This window comes from Buteo buteo, chromosome 12 (assembly GCF_964188355.1).
Source record: "Buteo buteo chromosome 12, bButBut1.hap1.1, whole genome shotgun sequence".
Taxonomy (NCBI): Eukaryota; Metazoa; Chordata; class Aves; order Accipitriformes; family Accipitridae; genus Buteo; species Buteo buteo.
In genome coordinates this window covers 17,908,921-17,929,380 of record NC_134182.1, presented here as the reverse complement: position 1 = coordinate 17,929,380, position 20,460 = coordinate 17,908,921, and the positions used below count along the sequence as shown (strand labels likewise).

Below are 20,460 nucleotides of genomic sequence, written 5' to 3'. Positions count from 1 at the left end.
GCTTGAACTAGCCACCTCAAAAGTGGCACAGAAATTCAGCCTACTTGTTGGGCTTAAAGTCTTCTTCCCAACAAGAGTGAATGTGCCTTTGAAAAAACTTTTTTTTTTTTTTTCAATTGATTAACATCACCTAATGCTTCCCATTATCAGACCACATTCAGTGGCTTTCTGCAGCTTACTGATTTGGTCTGAATTTTATAGCCTGAGTAGCCACCTAATTTCAAAGTTGAAGTTGTAGGAAAACCACTCAAAGAAGTTACATTTTGGGTGTCTTTAAAAAAAGCAAATACCACCACCACTTCCTCATCTTATAAATTCAGGAAGTGTGGACTTTGTGTGGAATATCTTCTGCTATCCTTATAGAAGTACAGCCAAACTTGGTCTAGTTTGGAACTCCTGAAGAAAAAAAACTCTTTAGGTTCATTGTCTCAGTAGTCTTTCCAGATTTTATCTATTAAGGTCTCTAAAGAATCAGACTGAGCTTTTTTGGATGACTGTCACAGCAATCAGTACTGACCAAATGCGTACACCCTACTCATACAAAGTGATGAAGTATGGTCCCTACAACCCACAGTTACATACTAGTATGAAGGGTGGCATCCTTGTTATGCTTGGCAGTAACATACCTGTTTGCACACAGGAGAAACCATCTCTGTAAAGAGTACAGGTGTTGATTGGAGTCTAGAGGTATTGGGGAGCTGATGGGACAAGAAAGGACGAGGAATGAGTCCATGGTTCTGGAGCTGATGTGCGCCAGGGCTGTCTCACAGAGATTTCCCACCTGGCTTTGTGCTGTAAGACCCCCTCAACCTCCCCCCACAATTAACTTCGGACAATTCTGGTTCCCAGGCTCTCCACAGCTTACTGCAGTCCCAAGATGTACTTGAAAGAAAAATCCTGCTGAGCACGCAGAGTGCAGACAGTCTCCAGGCAATTCCACAAGGAAATGTGGCCATGTTCAGATCACAAATTTCCAGAAAGAGAATTGGCTCAATTTTGCTAGATTTTCATATAAAATTAAAACGTTACATTTCAGCCAGAGGTCACCCACTGACAAATTTCAAGCACATGTTCCAGTTCAGAGGTGCACTACAATATCTCCAAGAAGAGACTGCCATAAAAAAATGTCACAAACAATTATTCTGGTTTTTTTCCCCTCAAACAGATGAAGAATTTTGGCTGAAAGCTTTAAACAAAATTAAACTCAAGGCAAAGAAAAAGCATAAAGTACTTCAGCCCAAAAGATCAGAGTCCAGCAAAGTTATAAACAACCGAATACAGCATCTCTTAAAAATTTTCTAACACTTCTATTATCTATGGAAGTAAGAGATGAAAAAACACCACCAGTGGGAACAATGACTCGTGTGAACTCCCATTCTCGCTTACTCAGCAGTGCACTTCGCTAAGAAGTTTACAGCTGCGCAACAAAATAGGACACTTTGTCAATGACATAGAACCACAACTATTCAAATTGTCCATTAAGAGTCTGCAAAATGAGGGGTGAACAGCTAGATGCTCTTGGAGTTATTTGTGTAATGAACAATGTCAGGTTCAGTGAAATGACAGGGCAGAATGATCCAGCAAACAGAAATAAAACATAAAACTATCCTCCTCTCTAAAAATTCCAACTATTTGTTTACTTGTTGAAATCAGGTAACATTAACACTCTATGCCATCTTGTTTTTTCCAGAAACATTATCCAAAGGGAAATCAGAATGACCTTTGCAAGCCTCAGAGATATTACACCTAACTGGAAGACTTCACAGACTTAACCTTGTACAATGGTATACTCCATCCTAGGAGTACTAAGTGAAGGCAGCGAACAAGAAAGTGAAGTAACATGGACATAGACAGAACACAATATTCTCTTAAGTTATTACAGAAAACAGAGAGACATGTGGCAGTTTCCACATCTAGCTACTGTCACATAGTGGCCAGGAGCTCCTGATGGAAAACATGCACAGTGATCACAAGAATGAGAATTCCAAATTTTCATTTGTAGATGAAAACTAAGACATTTTCTTGATATGATGATTAGCCACAGCTTGAGCACCCCCCAAACCATTAGATAAAGCTGAAGGGTCTAAGCTCCTGCTTAAAAGTCTCACAGTAAGCAGGAGCTAAAGTCCACAAGGACCAGATAAGACCCCTCAAAGAGTTTGAAGAGGGGAAAAACCCCAACTCAACAGTAAGGAAACATAATGACCAGTAGAGGTTTTTCTTCACCCTTCTCTCTTCCAAGCAGTCCTGGACATTCTATATAACCTCAAATCATATATAAATAAAAACAGAAACAGCCATGGCCACTAACTCTTTACATCCTGTTACTGTTGCTCAACTTCCACTACGGGCAATTTAAAGCTATTTGAAGATATCACAAGAAGAGCACTACACACAGCCAGCCTAAAATTGGAATACCTCTGACTATAGCTACACCTGGTCCAAAGTTATACCTTTGTCTAAATACTGGTTGGTTGTTGTTGTGGGTTTTTTAGTTTGTTTGTTTTCTAGAATTTTGGAAGGGACCTACAATGATAATCTAGTCCAACTGCCTGACCAATTCACGGCTGACCAAAAGTTAAAGCATGTTATTAAGGGCACTGTCCAAATGCCTCTTAAATACTGACAAGCTTGGGGAATCAACCACCTCCCTAGGAAGCCTGTTCCAGTGTTTGACCACCCTCTCAGTAAAGAAATGCTTCCTAATGTCCAGTCTCAACCTCCCCTGGCACACCTTTGAACCATCCCCACCCATCCTATCACTGGATCCCAGGGAGAAGAGCTCAGCACCTCCCTTTCCACTTCCCCTCTTCGGGAAGCTGTAGAGAGCAATGAGGTCACCCCTCAGCCTCCTTTTCTCCAAACTAGACAAGCCCAAAGTCCTTAGCCGCTACTCATAGGACAAAGCTTTCACCAGCTTTGTTGCCCTACTCTGGATGCATTCAAGGACTTTAACGTGTTCCTATAACAGACATCCCCCACAACAGATTTCTATGGTCATGTCCTTTCTACCTGATGAGAGGGGAAAAAGATGCAAAAGCAGCAGTAATTCTTTTAACAGCGCTACCTGTTGGCACTACATTACAGCCCAGGGATCACACACAAGCTTGGTATCACCACCACCAGTGGTTGTGCTACTACTGACATGCTGCAAGCTTCAGCTCTGCAGGCTCCACGCACACAGAGATTGATTTTACCTCTTTCTCCTCCCTTACTACATGATACACTCCTTTGCTGCTGCTCCTCACCAAGGAGGCTCAAGTCTATCTTCTTTCTGTGCACTCCCATACAACAACCAAAGTACATGAATACACATCTTACTCCTATATACTTAATTCCTGCACATATAGGATAGGTATGCTTGCAAAGCTTTTTGAGTAGCAATTTTCTACATGCATTTATTTGAGCCCCAGGCTCAGCTCCTGCATAGAGGCATTTAACTACCTATGCTGCCTCAAATGTTGAAGTACAATCACTTTCCATTAGAGCTAAATACATGGTTCAACTCCAAAACCAGTAAAAAGATTATAAAATAAAATACATATGCCAAGCTAAATGAGTAGGAAACAAGGATTGGAAGCACTGGATTCATCTACGTTTAAGGGATTTGCAAATAGTACTGTATCAGTAGGCCTACCTAGTAAGATTTTGTAACAGAGAGGTAGCTTTGTACATTGACATTCTTTTCCTGATTTGGCTTCCATTACTGTCCCAAATCAAAGATCAGAATTTTTGCCAACATAGCTGTATCTGTAACACCACCATAAGTCCTGCTATACACAAACCATGAGGGTTTCTGACAGCACAGTAATGACAGCTAAGATTAAGACTACTTTTCCATTCCAATTACAAACCCAGCTACATTTGCAAAGTGTTTCCCTTTAAAGCATTCCTTATAGCGGTACTATGGTGTTTTTATAAAAGAAAAGCACATACTTAGCATTTGGAAAATATACAGTGATTAATGAAACCACAGAACTAAAATGTCCTTCAGAAGAGAAGCATCAGCTGGATACTATCACACACTATTGAACGACTAAAGTACGTCATCCAGCTGCCACAGAGTGCCACTGTTGCCTCCTGAGCCCCTCCAGGACACTAAAGGAATGTACATAAACTAGCAAGGCAGAAGAGAAGAAATTCTGTTAGGTATGTCATCCGTGATGTCAGCATATTCATAAATCAACAACTGTTAACTTGCTGTCCTCTCTAACCCAGAATAACTTGAAAAAAGACAGGGTACCATGCTTTAGAGATGACAAGCTCACTGTTGGCAGGAAGCTTGGAGGTAGTAGGCTTTAAAAACACTTCAACATCAACTTGTTTCTAAGAGTGAAAACTACAATACTTCCACAAAATTGCTATCTATTTTACAAGTAAGCTGTACTCCAATAACTTTCTCACTAAATTAAATCAGTTTTTTTACTTCCTTGAGCAACAGCTTACAGAAGATCTACAAATTACCTAGGTAACAGAGTTTTGAAAACCTTACTAGCACCTACTCCTATGTTTGCCTTTGGCAGAAAAAAGCTTTTGACTCATTTTTGTGTTCAGTTAATCCACAGTAACATTCCTCATAGAAAGACTGCTGGAAAAACTCAACTTGCTGGAAACAGTAACTATAATTACTGACCCTCTTCAAGTTAGCCAAAATTAAATTGCAAAGTAGATTTTTTGGCATTAGAGCTATAACTTAATGGTACAAAGAAAAGCAAGTCTGTGAGTAACAGAAGAAACGAAGCCCAACATTTGTGAGAACTCAGAAAATGATATACAAGCAGTGAGTTTGCAGGAAAAAATTGAGAACAGACCCTGAATAAGACTAGCCTCCTTCTAGATTTGTACTGCATAACAAAAAGGGCAAAACTATTTCTTTGCACATCTTTGCTGTATCAAACTTTCGTCAAATAAAGCATTAATATTAAAAAGGAGGAATATAATCATATCAAATTTAATAGTAATGAACAAATTGTAAACCACAGCTGTATGGCATTTTATCTCCTTACTTAACAATATTCTCTTTTCTCCACAATTTGCAGGTTTATTTTACTCACTGCTCTCCGGGATTATGAGAAAAGAAAAAAAAAATCTTAGTGCCTCTATATTTCTCAGGAAAACAGAAAACACCATTGCAAGTGTCCCATTAAAAAACTTGTGTGAAATTATACCATGCCTCTGTCAATGAAACTAGCAAATCAAGATTTTTTTCAGTTACTACAGGCTTTAAAGCAAGTAGAGGGATGACATATTCCTCAACTATGCATAGATATACTATTAGTATGACATGTTAACTTTACTAGTATTGAGATGATTGGCTTATCACAGCACAGAATTGATTCATCTCTTGTATCTGAGTTTAAAAAAAACATGATAGAATTCATGGGCTATGTAGATCTTTTGCAGTCTTTTTTTCTACTGCTACACAGTCAAAATAAGGGAATTATTTGCATGACAGAAACAAAACATGATTTTATAACATAACTTTGAGCCTATAAGCAAGAACTTACAGACTAAGAACAAAGTCATTTATATCTTAAGAACCATTTACAAAATAGGTATAACTGCAAATCTTCACCTTATCTCTTGTCATCTTTGATGCTCAGGAAGAGTATTTTCTACCCAAATAAACCAACTATATTGCTGAAAACAGCTGTAAAGTTCCTCTGGAGCTCACTACCAACAAGGATTTCCAAATATCACTTAAATATAGATAGCCTCAAAACAACAACTGGTGATACATTACTATGCTAATTTTTTCCGTTCTTAAAATTCTGATCAATACTAGTTGCAAAAAAAGCCAAACAGCACTCATCAAAAAAATACAAAATTGATCAATAAATGTGGGGAAGGGATGAACCAAACGACACACAAAAGCAGGGAGATTTCAAATTTTCAGACCACTTAAGAGTTAGCCCCTAGAAGCTGGCTTCCAGACCTAGTCCTGGAAACAAGTATAAGTTTAATCAACAAAAACTCAGCTTTCCCTGAATTATATACATTTCTATGGTCTACAGTAGAATAAAATGTTTTTTCCAAAGCCACACGCCATACGGAATCTAAGTCCAAACCTTAATCTAAAATACAAGATGACTACTACTTTTTCAGACACAAATTACTCTACTGGTCTGGACCTTAAGGCCCCTAACCTCATTTATTCTGTTCACAACTGTTAGACAAATGTCAAAATAGAAAACTTGTTCAATGCAGTGGTCATCAGTCATCCACTCATCCCCATAAGCAACTCTAAGCTATAGATGAGTGTAATTACTTGATAGTTTTGAATTTTAGTTACATTCCTTCTGATAAAAACACTGAAAATCTTTTAACAGATGCTTCGCTCCCAAAGGAGAACAAAACCATGTCTTATGCATATAAGGACTAACAGTTCTACCAACAAAAATGCTAAATCCTCTAACAGATGCTTCAGACCCCAAGGAATTTGAGAACAAAACCATATCATCTGCACATGAGAATTGACACTGGTCAACCCAGGCTCTTGAGACAAAGCAGTTTTCTCACTTCTTATAGCACAACTGTTTCAGCATATATATAAAAATCAAACCTTCTGCCAGATTTCTAGATTTTCTCTTTTTAGTTCCAGTAAAGGGAAACAATAGATCAGCAGGTCAATCTGAAAGAATCCTTATATTTAATCAACTAAATTTTGCTAGGATACAATTCAATGGGCAATAAAGATACCTCTGTAATATAGACTACCATGTGGATTTACTGAACTTGCAAACATTTTAATTAAGATATGAAAGCACCATAGAAGACCATAAGAGAAGTTATTCTGGAATTGTCGTACTGAAGGACTAATTGCCAAGTTATCTTTACAAGAACAAAAAAGAATTTTCATCCTCAAAGTGAGTAAGTGAATAGGAATTAGAAAATCAGTAATTCTACAATTTTACCAGCGCACAATACGTTAAGCAGATTTCCTTCAAAAGTCCATTTCAAACATTCTCTTCTCAATATAACTAAGTCATCAAAAGAAACCAACAATCACAATGTCATAATCCAAGATGGGACAGAATTTTGTTAATTGCCAAACCAGGCTATAAGCTAATAATGTCAGCAAATACTAACAGACAGACAATGCACTTCTGAAATACAGTAATGGGATGTAACATAAGAATAGCCCAGACCAACAAAAGGTAGACCTAGTAAAAAACCTGTCTGGCCAACACATGCTGCTCAGCAAAGAATACAAGAACAGGCAAACTACTTATTAACACATCCCTGATATCCTCTCCTAGAGTCAGTGCTTCGCAGTTCAGGGCCTTAAACCCAGAGGTAGTACCTTTGCATTCTTTTAAGATTATATTAAAAGAAATTTTAATCTCATAATTTTAACCTCAATTATTACATATGATTTGTCTTACAACTGGAAGAACCAGAGGTCCTGTTGTCAAATTTCTTGCTTCCATAAATAAGGTGTCCAGATCTTAAGGACAATAATTATTAGGAACTTCTTCAGTAGATAAACCACATACGTTTTTGAAGATAAAGCTGGTCTGATACTGAAACTTTAAATCCAATTTATATCCAAATCTACCCAGCATTGTGACAATTTGCATTAAGGCCTTGACTTGCTATTAATAAATAAACAAATAAATAAAAACAGAGCAAAATAAAAGCAGATCATGTTTGTTGCCAAATTTTAAAAGAATGTCAATGGTCCAAATGAGTTAAGCCACTGGCTAGAACTTCCAGAAATACCCAGTGAGATCTTGGCAGCAGAAACTTTACTCATTGGACTCAAGAGGCTTTTCTTACATTAAGAGTGTGGCTGGATGAGAGAGACTTAAGAGAGAACAAGTCACTGCAGTCTGTAGGGACAACACAACACCATCACCCCTCTACTCCATAGCCCACTCCCTTAGGCCAATGCCGACTTTCAGAGTTGGTCTCCCTAGCAAGCTGGTCTCCCTCAACAAGCCATTAGCAACTAACCTAGAAGAGAAAAGAAAGGAAAACATCATGGATTAAACAAACTGGTTCAATTAAAAAAATTGAGAAACTGTGCCAGAGAATCTGGGGACGCCCAAGTGCATAACAATGTAGGTACAATTTAGGATAGGTCAGACAGAAGCTTTATTAACTACAGTGACAGTGAAAGAACATTGACAGTATCTCTCCTGGTTCTCTGCCAAGTGATCACAGAGACCCAAACTATATACTATTTCATAAAAAGGAAAAAGGTGAGGAAAAACAATCCTTTCAATATTAACAAAGCCAGGTACCCATCCCTGGAAGGGATGGATTCCTTATAGTCCCTTGCTAAACAGCCACAATCCTAAGGAGGGCTCAAGCAGTAAACAACATGACAATATGGAGAGATGGTTCTTGGAGTGGCAATAGGAGTCGCACACCCACTAGGTATTATGCTAGCTCAGAAGTGGGGAGTTGGAAACAATCACAGACTGCTAGCTTTTAGTTGAAAGGAATGTTCTTCTAGTAAAGATAACCTCTTAGCCAGACCTCTCAATCTAAGTATTAATAATTTTACCACCACAACCATTTGGCAGCTTAAAAATGCACAGTTATTTTTCTCTTCCAAGCCATGAGTAAGACCAATGAATGAGAAATGAGACCTACCAAATCTAAAATACTGCAAGACACAAGTGAATAGAAATTTTAACTTATTGAGCAAATTTTAAATAAAAAATTTTTTTATAAAGTTGCTGGTTTAACTATTCATCCAGCACATTTGAAGTAATAAACTACAAACCAATTTTAAAATGCTCTTTGCATATTTAATTGAATTCCACTTTCTATCCAAGTGAGGTTTAACATATGTTTAAAAAAAAGTATGTAATTCACCATTCCCCAACAGAAACGTGAAAATTAAAGATCTAAGGAAACAAAGCATCAACTAAGCAATATAAGTGTTTAACCAAATCTATCACACAAAGATTCCAGTCCACTGAGAATTAAAGATAATTTGCAGCCTAGAATTAATTCACTTTATCCATATGCTACTTCAAAAGAATAAGAGACCTCTTATTGCACTAGTGGAATGATTAAAATACTTCTTTCTTCACAGAGGCCAAATGTAAAAGCTCTCTAAAAACAAAGTTTAGTAATGGGTACTTTTTCCATATGCAAGTCAGTCAGTAAATCAGATTCTGCTGCACAGGCCTTACTGCAAAACCAAAACCTAAGGTACAGAGGCAGAGTATATAGTTAGATATAAAAGCAGATGTACCTAAGCAGACAGAATTCATGGTATCAGAAGTTAGAGACATCTTGGAGATGGAAGTCTGGTGTTCAAGTTCTTTTCAAGAAACCGGGTACTTGCAGGTCTGCCCTATTAAACACGTTCATCCTCACCTAGCCAAGTGCCATGAACAAAATTAAGTCAAAGTGGCATAAGCAATTACTACAACCTAAGTTCTTATTATTAAAGGCCAAACATTCTAAGAGATTATCTTGATGGGTTTTTGTCACAGTCTTGATCAAACCTAATTCATTCAGCTGCAGTCCTTGAGTCTCTACTAGCCTAACAGAAATATGTAAAAGGTGCTAAATCCCAGACCTTTTTATCCCAGAACCACAATTTTTAGTCCATACAATTGACATTTGGGCCTTGAGCAATGAGGCCCAAATGATTTCATCTGGGAGCCAGGCTGACTGTTGAATTACTATCAGAATTCATTCTGCTAAAAAGGAACAAAAATGTTATCAGACTCAGCATTGCAAAAAAACTATTTTCAATTGCTTCTACTGTACTTAAATTTTTAAACAATCTTTCAAATTTCACCTCTGTAAATATACTCCAATCAGAAAGCACTTCCAAACACTGTAAAAGCTTCTGCCTGTAAGAAACTGGTGTTCACCATAAGTATTGTAATAAAACAATGTTCTAAGAATGCTCCATGCATCTTCAACAATGAGAATATTTATTATAAAAACCCTGAGTTTACAAAGAGACATTATGCACTGCACTGAAATTGTTCTTATTCTGTTGCAGCAAAAAGAAAAGCAAATTCCTGCCCTCTTTGATTCTTTAACTACTGTAGAGACCCAAACTTTCACAAGAAAGGACTACTGGTTTAAATACTTCAGCTGACAACACAGTACATAATCAAGTAGTATCCAGCTAGCCAGGAACACACCATATATGGCCACATAAAGAAAATACTTCAGAGTCCTCAAGAAGTATTACTTATCTGGGCAGCCTCCATCTCCCCCTCCTTCTTATCCCAATCCTTCAAAGACAGGCTTTAAATGTTTTGCAGCTGTCCAACATTAAGGCTGAAGAATTCAACCATGGCCATGTAAAAGCACAGGGTGAAAATCAACTACCACATTATCCAGGCATTCACGACCAGTTACAAATCCAGAATAGGTTCCTGACTGCAAACTTCTTTAACAAAATCTGTATAAGGTCCCAAGAGCAGATAAACCTGTAAAATTATTCTTCCTTCCTTACAGATAATTTGTCAAAGGAGTTTCTACCATATAAACTAGTGCAGACTATGCATAGCTACATTGAGTTTTAGCCAGCCTCTCTCACAACCAAAAATACCAACCACCACCACTGCACACATTTTCTTACTGAGATTTTCAGGTCTGCATAATCTTATAACCATGAAGTTTGTAAGCCATTTCATATTTCCTGAAACTAAACTGCACATTAGATGATTCACCAATTAGTGTATTCATGAAGCTTTAAAAAGCAATCAAAATTTCATTTTTGTTGAAAAATTTAACAGAGATGTCCAGCTGTATGCTTGGAGAGAGCATGTGGGCTTTTCTCCTTTATTTAACTTAACTAACAGCTACGTTAGCTGGTGAAAAATATTCAGTGTGTCAGAGTTAATTTATAGAGCTGACAAAGTATAAGGGCTCCAGAAGGTATAGCATACATTTACTACATTTTAAATACAATATTTTAACTAGATATAGCTCAAAGATTAAAATAAGTGGTCCAACAACCAAACCACACAAATACATATCATTTCAGGGCACTTCTTATTTAATGGAGCAATTGAATGTTTGTTTCAAACTAATGCATAGGTTAACAGCATCAGAAAAGTTGATAATCCTTCTGACCTCAAACGCCATAAATCAAAATGCACTTTTTAAACTAAGTAGACATCTTTAGAAGACAGCAGGCATCTCAATACAGTGCAGGCCATGATCAGATGGAGCGGAGGCACTGCATATTGCTCAACACAACCAAACCTTGTGGCCTTAATGACACTTCTGGGCATACATACCACAACGTAATACTAAGTTCTAATTTCCCCTTAAGGTTGAGGAAACTACCAAGCATAGCTCTTAGAGAAACGAGAGGCAAGGAAACCAGCCTAAAATAGACAGCTACTCAACTAGCTAGCCTATTCCAATATCTTGGAATAGGAAACAATATTTTAGGAGTTTATGGTGAAGCCTTTACATCAAGAGTTCTTTCTTTCATTCTACAGTCATGAATATACATTTTAGTGAAGAAAAAGTTATCCTGTTTAGATTTTATGTTCGTTTTCACTATTTGTAGCAGTAATGAAACATCACCACTTTAAATCCTAAGAATAGATAAACCTACTGTATGAAAGTTACATGGAGTTATCTGAATCCCATGAAGTACCTACCAAAAAATTGAGCTATTTACCAACAGGCTATCATGGGACAACGTGGTTTACAACTATTAACAGCAATCATCACTATCCTTTGATTAGCCTAAAGTACATCTCTTAACTTTAAGCATAATGAATGAGACCAGGAAAATGCATGTTATACCATCTTGGGTTATTAGTCCATCAGGGAAACACATGAATTGCCACATCAAATTCAACGAACAGTCATCTCTCTAGAACCTTGCTGCAGAATGACAGGTTTCACATGTTTCAAAGAAGATTAAAAAAACCCCTTTCTTAATAGAACACTGTTGATTTCTAATCCCTCCCATCTGCTCTCTCTTTCTTAGATGTATCTGCCATCATTAAAAGAGGAAGACAAATTCTAGATACTCCTCCAAGAACTAAGCCAGCCATTTTTTCAACACTCTCATACATATGAAGTCATGTCAAGCTATTGCATGCTACCCAGCTGTCTGAATTCACTAGTTGGTTATATTGTTAAAGCAATTCTGAAACCAGAGTAGCTGCAAGACATTTAGATCAACTGGAAAATCAGAACAGATTTCAGCAGTTCAGTCCATCAGGTCTCAAAATTGTTTTGTTTTCTCTTTTTTGTAGTTTGCTTTGGAATGACAAAGAATACACCATAAATGTATAGCCAATTCACTCTACCATAGTTATTATTGTACAAAACCCACAAAAAGACAGAATTAAATCTGTTCTGACAGAGACCCTCTTGCTAAGGCTATTGCTTTGATACCAGGTCCACTTGAATATCTTGGTTTACAGAGTGACAACTGAGTGAATTAGGAGGTTGTTAACTTGGAAACTTGCCTTCTTTCAATACCTCACTATAGCAACCTCATCAGCTGGGGATATTCAAGGTAACAGGGGTTATGTTGAGGCTGAAGGCTGCATGACATCTTCAGCAGGAAGCTTTTAATGGCAGAAACCTGCATAACACGAGATCTTGAGATGTGTGAACCACACCTCAAGGTTTCTATGGATGTAACAGTTTAACTACAAAATTGCCCTAATGTCATCTGTGTGCACAGTGGCACATGACAGATTTGAACTCAGAAGAAAAGTTATGAGATCTAAGTGAGTAAGGCAAACGGCATTTGGCAGCTATGATGTACTCCATGGTCATTACCTAGTGACACAACCCCAACTTCCCTTCCTGAAATGGACTTATGAAAGGACATTCCATCCTCCTCAATAATTTGTTGGACTCAAAACTTCCGGCACCCATAAATTACAATCTCCATGTTGCACAAATACACTCTGTGAGGTGGAACGGGACTAAAAAGTCTCTTTTGTAAGAGTACCGTATCTTGGAGTAACATCCATAAACTGAAGTTAACCAGGTTTACATGAAAGGAAATTAGGAATTACACCCTCATTGCAGAAATTGACAAAATTATTAAAGTGAAACTACTCTAAAGCTACATTTTAAACGATAATACACTTAAAACATAGTAAAATATTTACTGTGGTACTTGCAAGCACAGAAGGATCCTTCTTCCATTCACCCAGAAGGAAAAAAAAAAAAGTTATTGCTCATCTCTAAGGGAATTTTAAGTTTAAAAAATAATTACACGAAAGATGCTAAGATAAAGAAAAACTCAAGAAAACAGAACACTCAAATGTATTTGAAGTATTTAGTCATGAAAATGCAGTTTAGTTTTCTGTACAATGTTTTAAAGCCAGGAAAAAAACTCTCAAAATTTTCACTCATCTTGATATCCAATGCACATACTTAGTTCACCTGTATTCTGAAGGAGGCAGATCAATTTAAAATTATATGCAGTCAACTTCCATGCAAATTTATGGAACATATTTATGTTTAAGTAAGGTTATATAAATGCAAGCTTCAGTATTACTTTCCATTCATATCGTCTCCCTGCAAATAGTTCACTTGGGCCACATCTATCCCCAAAATATTTTCTTGTTATAGGAATATACTGCACCAACAAAAGCATTCTTGAAGTTCTTGCAATTTATGTGAAAAAGCCATACCTCTACCAAACTCACAAACCATACTGTAATTAGCTTCAGTGGAAAAGCGCTGTATTTGTCATAAGAGGGTTTGTGTGGCATGGTCAGGGATCACACTTCAAATGATGGGATATGGTACCCCATATGATGATTAGCGTAAAATTTGTAGCTTACAATCATAGAAACATTGCAGAAAACTTCAACAAGCTTTAGAGGAGACAGGAGAGAGAAAAAAAAATGCATTCTGTAAGTATTCAGGGAATGGAAGCGTAACTATTGTACATGCTGTGTTCATAAGAATAAATGATCAGATGACACACAAACCCGACGAAACAAACATATCGGAGACAGAAATGTATTCCACGGGATTAAGCTATTGTGATTCAGTGCAAGTATTGAATTACAAATTTAACAGCAGCAGAAATAACACGATTTACTACTTCTACGATTCCAAGAAACCATTCATAACTTTGAGTTAGATGCATATAAAGATGAGTTCCAAACTTTTATGAGTGTTCATGAGGGAAACAGCCTGATGTTTAACGTACCACCCTCCACAGAGGGGTTAACAGTAGGTTGTGTGCCCTGAAGACTCCTTAATGGCAATCTTGCAAGGGTGATTTCCATAAGGACAAACGTGCGCGCAAACGCAACTACAGAAGACCGCCGACCAAACCCCGCTACTCCTGCACCAGCTTCAAAATTACCCTGCAAGCCCCAGAGGAGCAGCAGCCCGGCGCTGCCGTCCCGCCAGCTGCCCGACACGGGGCACCCCCGACCGACCGCCTCGGGGTGTTGGTACCGGATTCGGGCTGGGGCAGGTTTAATCCCCTGCCCCCCGGGCTTCGCTGCAGACCCCGGCCCCGCCTCTCTTGGGAGGGTGGCCGGGACAGAGCGGAGCTGCGCGTCCGTCCCCCCCGCCCGGGGCGGCCTTCTCCCCCGCGGGCACCCCGCCGCGCCCCGGCCCGGCCGAGCCCCGCGGCGGCAGTCCGCAGCCGAGCCCTCCCCCTACCTCTCGCCCGGCCCCGTCCCTTCCCCCGGCTCCCTCGGGCGCTGGCTGCCCGCGGCCTGGAGACGGTGGCAGCTCCCCGCCTTCCTTCACGGAGCCGCGGCCTCGGCGGGCAGCAGCGGGGCCGGGGCGGGGGGCCGCGGTGGGGAGCGGCCGCCTCTAGCCGCCGGGGGGGCAAGCGGCGCAGGTCCCGTCCGCCGAGCCCGAGCCCCGACCGGGAAGCACCTACCGCTACACTGCGGTGGGGACAGCGACGCCTCAGCGCCGTCCCGGCGGCCCCAACGGCCGCAGCATCCTCCGCCACCCCGCCTGGGCCCGCCGCCTGCCACTCGGCGCGCACGAAGCGAGGCGGCGAAGCCCCCTCCCCCACCCCCCTCCGCCGAATGGAAAATAGTTCCCCGGGCCCTGGAGCGGAGAGAGCGGGAGCGACACCTTGCTAGCCAATGAGAGCAGGCCTGGCCCTCCGCGGCGCCAATGGGAGCGGCAGGCTGGCTGAGGCGGGGTATCGCCCAGCCTACCGGGCCGCAGCGTTCGGACTGACCCGCTAAGGATTTCTCCGGAGTTATCCTCATTGACGACCATCTTGGAGTCGGGCACGATGCCCAATCTGGGAAGGGTCTCGCCAGCGGCCATTTTGGGTTCGGGCGAGGGGCGCGGGAGGGCCGTGTTCACGTGGTGGGGGCCGACGGGAGGAAGCGGCGGGTTGGGCTGCGCCGTGGCGGGTGGGAACGGCCGCGGTTCTCTCGCAGCACGCAGAAGCTGAAGCCGGGTCGAAAGTCACCCACGACCCTCGGCGTCAGAATCGGAACGGCGGTGGCCGCCGCCCGGCGCTTCTCCCCGGAGCGGAGGCGGAGCGGCTCCCCGCGGGGGCCGGTTACGACGTGCCCGGCCGCCCTGGCGTTGCGGGACAGCCCATGCGCACCCCGGCGGGGACAGCCCCAGGGAGGCACCGCCTTGCTCGGCCTCCGAAATCCCACCGAGCCGAGGCCCGGGACGGGGTTCGGCCGGTCCCCTGCGAGCGGGCTGGTGCGGGCCCCGGCTCTGCTTCGCACTGCTAGCCCTTAAAACCTTTGAAGAAGTGTTCAGAGCAGCTCCGCAGCGCGGTTTGAGTGCATACTTTTAAAGAGATGGCTGCATGGCTGACATATCTCCTGAGGCAGCTGCTCGCTCAGGAACGCCCCCCGCTGCCCTAGCACTGTATGTGAACAAGTCAAACGGTTCCTTCTAAGCAGAAGGGACTACTAAACGCTTACAAATTGAGGCTCTTGAAAACACGTGGGTATTGTTGGAAGGGAGTAATAACCGTGTTCAAAACAGCTTCCTCTCCCTTCCCTTCCTCTGTATAATGGAGAGCAAACTCGTTGCTTGGCTAAAGTGCAGATGTAGTATGTTTGATCACATCAGACAAAGGAATCACTCATTGCTGCACCAGCACGAAAAGACAACTTGGTATTCCAAGTAACAGCGCATCTCATCTTTCTGCATCTACCAGGCAAACCAGGAAACTACAGTACAGAGGGTAGACAGTTAGATGAGGAAAAAATGGTTAGATCATAAGGCTCAGAGGGTAGGGGTCAGTGGGTTGTACTCTACTGGAAGCCAGTAGCAAGCAGAGTATCGCGCTGTTTGACATCTTTCTCAGTGACTTTTGAGGAGGATGCAGGTGATGCCAAAGCGGGACACTGGAAATGCTGGAGGACAGAGCTGCCATTTAAAGCGATCTGGACTGGCTGGAGGAATGGCCTGACAGGAAGTCTATGAAATTCAACAAGGACAAATGCAAGGAGGTTCAACAAGTCCAGCACCTGGGAAGGAAGAGCCCTCTGCAACAGTACAGGCTGGGGACTGGTGGGCTGGGGAGCAGCTTTGCAGGAAAGGTTGTGGGGTCTTGGTGGACAGCAGGTTGGCCACAAACCAGCTGTGTGTCCTGGTGGCAAAGGAGGCCAAGAGCATCCTGGGTTGTATCACCAGGAGCACAGCCAGGGATAGTGATTATCTGTTTCTGCTGAGCCACGTGTAGAATAGTGCGTCCAGTTTTGGGTCCCTGAATGTAAGGAAAACCTCAGCAAACTAGCAAGTTCAGCAGAGGCCACCAAGTTGTCCAGGGGAAGCTGCAGCACTCGCCCTGTGAGAATAGGCTGAGGTAACAGGCCTCATTAAGCTTGGAGAAGAGGCAGCTTCAGAATACTTCTGCATACGGAACGCAGCCTAGCATATACGTTACCAGCAAAAACCCCAAAGATGAAATAATACACTGTATAAGCAATTCTGCACCTTGGAAGGGGATGAAAAATATAACGAAACATACATAATTGATGTTAGTTGCATTCAAAATGATACTGATGAGGCCAATGTGTGAATTTACATTTCTAGAACAGAGTAGCACTCGTGAAGGATTCATGTGCACCCAGCACAGATGCAGCTAAATTGCCACTTGGCAGTCCTACATAAACAGTGCAAGAAAGAATGAGCTAACAAGTAGTAACAACAGGCAAAATAAATAGAGCCAGCATAGCCAGTATCTAGTTAGTCTAACAGTTCAACAAGGGGAAATGCAAAGTCCTGCACCTGGGGAGCAACAGCCCCAGGCGTCCATACATGCTGGGGGCTGACTGGTCAGAAAGCAGTTTTGCAGAGAAGGACCTGAGGGTCCTGGTGGACATGAAGTTGAACGTGAGCCAGCAGCGTGCCCTTGCTGCAGAGAAGTATGGTAGTATCCTGGGCTGCATTAGGAGGAATGTTGCCAGCAGGTCAAGTGAGGTGATCCTCCCCCTCTGCTCTGCACTGGTGAGGCCACACCTGGAGTACTGTGTCCAGTTCTGGGCTCCCCAGTACAAGAGAGACATGGAGCTACTGGAGAGAGTCCAACAGAGGGCCACTAAAATGATTAGGGATTGGAGCATCTCTCCTATGAAGAGAGGCTGGAAGAGCTGGGACTGTTTAGTCTGGAGAAGAGAAGGCTCAGGGGATCTCATCAATGTATATAAATATCTGGAGGATGTAAGAGGTCAGAGCCAGGATCTTTACAGTGGTGCCCAGTGACAGGACCAGAGGCGATGGGGACAAAATGAAACACAGGATGTTCTGCCTGAACATCAGGAAGCACTTTTTCACAGTGAGGGTGACCAAGTCCTGGAACAGGTTGCCCAGGGAGATTGTGGAGTCTCCATCCCTGGAGATATTCAAAAGCCATCTGGATATGGTCCTGGGCAGCCAGCTCTAGCTGATCCTGCATGATCAGGGCAGGTTGGATGAGATGACCCCCAGAGGTCCCTTCCAACCTCTACCATTCTGCGATTCTGTTACATTTAATATCACCACATCACCTGAGAGCTTTTGCTTCAAAAGCATCACTTATCTTCGTGCTGGTTTTGGCTGGGATAGAGTTAATTTTCTTCATAGTAGCTAGTATGGGGCTATGTTTTGGATTTGTGCTGGAAACAGTGTTGATATTTCAGAGATGTTTTCATTACTGCTGAGCAGTGGTTACACAGAGTCAAGGCCTTTTCTGCTTCTCTCACCACCCCACCAGGAAGTAGGCTGAGGTTGCACAAGGAGCTAGGAGGGGACACAGCTGGGACAGCTAACCCCAACTGACCAAAGGGATATTCCACACCATATGATGTCATGCTCAGCATATAAACCTGGAGGAAGGAGAAGGAGGGGGATGTTTGGAGTGATGGCATTTGTCTTCCCAAGTGACTGTTAGGCGTGATGGAGCCCTGCTTTCCTGGAGATGGCTGAACACCTGCCTGCTGATGGGAGGTAGTGAATGAATTCCTTGTTTTGCTTTGCCTGTGTGCACAGCTTTTGTTTTACTTTTTAAACTGTCTTTACTTCGACCCATGAGTTTTCTCACTTCTACCTCTCTGATTCTCTCCCCCACCCCACCAGAGGGGAGTGAGTGAGCAGCTGGGTGGTGCTTAGTTTCTGGCTGGGGTTAAACCACAACAATCTTTTCTGCAGTTACCCAGTACTTGTATAAAAGTTCCGTAAATCAGTTTTAACTTCAACTTGTAGGCTGTTTCCCTTTTTAATTATTTCTGTAGCAAACTAGCATTCATTTTCTTTTCTAGTATGTAGTAAATATTTTTATGCTAGATACTTAGAAACCTCTCAGAAGTATAAGTTTTAGTAACATAAATCCCCAGATTTGCTGTATCTCTTCTTATTCATAGAACAAATCCTCCTGATGTTACCATTTTTGTCAGGATTAAGGTTCAGCAAGAGTCTTCATCTAATGAAAACACCTGCCATTCTGGTGTGCTACTCAGGCAAAGAACTAGTAACTGAATAGATGGAAATAATCAACTGCTTTTTTCTCACCGTCATATGTTTCCTCTTGGGGATCTGATGTTAAGATGGAGGAAAAGAAAGAAAATAGGCTGCTACTTGCAATAAACAAGAAGAAGATTTCCTAATACCAGAAGAGCTAGGCTGTAGCCAGAACCCAGCAGGATGGAGACTGTGCAGCTGGTCGTTATCATCCCCAGGCTTCACCAGCCTGCCCCGCACAGCTGTGGGATCTACTTAGATTTTGGGAGGAAGCATCAGGACAAGGGACCAACACTGAGACCTCAAAACATGCTGCTGCTTGCTATGGTATTTCTGTACTAATGTTTGGTATGGACATCTTAAAGAGCTGTATCAGTAAGACTCCAAGAAGGATACGAGAAAGCCATGAGTAATTGTGGATGCTCCAGACTATGAGGCTGCAATAAGCCTATTAAAAGAAATCAGACCACCTCCTTTCTCAGGATGTGCACACACTCTTGAATGCAAAGCACTTCTCTGGGGAAATATCTGGGCAATCCCTTTTTTTTCATAAGGCAATTCATTTTCCTGACAGAGGAAAATGATCCATTCATTGTGGGAGGACAAGGGGATACTGTGAAGAAACAGGCCATAGAAGAAGGTGATCAGAGGCTGGAAACTGAGCAGGCTGCTACCTCCCACGTTGGCCTGCTTTCATCTTTCGATGTTTATTTCCCGGGCGTGCTGCCAGCTCCTGTGTGTGCTGCCAACAATGCAGCACAGCACTGCTGGGCATACCATGCACAGTGCCCTCAGTCTTGCCACTCCTGGGTAACACTGCTCACTTTCTGTGCTATCAATTGCCATGGTTGCTTAACCCGTCCTGAGCTACCACACGAACTGTGTTTCCCTAGCGCAGCTCTGCTGGATCATTGCTTCTCAGTGTGTCCCTGACTGATCCTGGTTCTGCATGAAAAATTGCCTGACCTGGCAAAATCTGCAGCTCTGGCTCCGAGCACCTTCTCCCACTCCCTTCTCCAGGGTTTATCCTCTCTGCAGCCTAGAGCAATTCTGAGAAACCAAATGCAGGCATAGACCTTAAATAAAACTTTTTAATTCCAAACAGAACTTCATAAAGTTTGATTAAATTAGTCAAGGTACATGTTCTCACATGGCATACTCCTTGAGAAGCTGGTGGCTCATGGCTTAGACAAGTGTATTCTTCACTGGGTAAAAAACTGGCTGGATGGACAAGCCCAGAAGGTTGTGGTGAATGGGGTGAAATCCAGTTGGTGGCGGGTCACAAGTGGTATTCCCCGGGGCTCACGATTGGGGCCAGTTCTGTTTAATATCTTTACCAATGATCTGGATGAGGGGATTGAGTGCACCCTCAGCAAGTTTGCAGATGACACCAAGTTGAGAGGCAGGGTCGATCTGCTTGAGGGTAGGAAGGCTCTACAGAGAGATCTGGACAGGCTGGATCGATGGGCCGAGGCCAAGTGTATGAAGTTCAACAAGGCCAAGTGCTGGGTCCTGCACTTTGGTCACAGTAACCCCATGCAGCGCTACAGGCTTGGGGAAGAGTGGCTGGAAAGCTGCCCAGCAGAGAAA

The 20,460-nt window shown here is 42.2% G+C and overlaps 1 protein-coding gene across 4 annotated transcripts in view; it reads right to left on the bottom strand.

The window, feature by feature from the left end:
- The window catches only part of SOCS5 (suppressor of cytokine signaling 5), a 33,795-nt gene extending 18,649 nt beyond the window's left edge, over positions 1-15,146 (bottom strand). The window contains exons 1-2 of one of the 4 annotated variants that reach the window (XM_075042867.1): positions 14,825-14,971; positions 627-698 (exon numbers count right to left, since the gene is read on the bottom strand). The gene's annotated coding sequence lies outside the window, so the exon portion shown is untranslated. Of the gene's footprint in view, positions 1-626; positions 699-14,824; positions 14,974-15,136 lie in introns of those variants that run through there. The other 3 variants (XM_075042868.1, XM_075042864.1, XM_075042869.1) reach the window with 3 other exon arrangements.
- Positions 15,147-20,460: the final 5,314 nt, after the last annotated feature.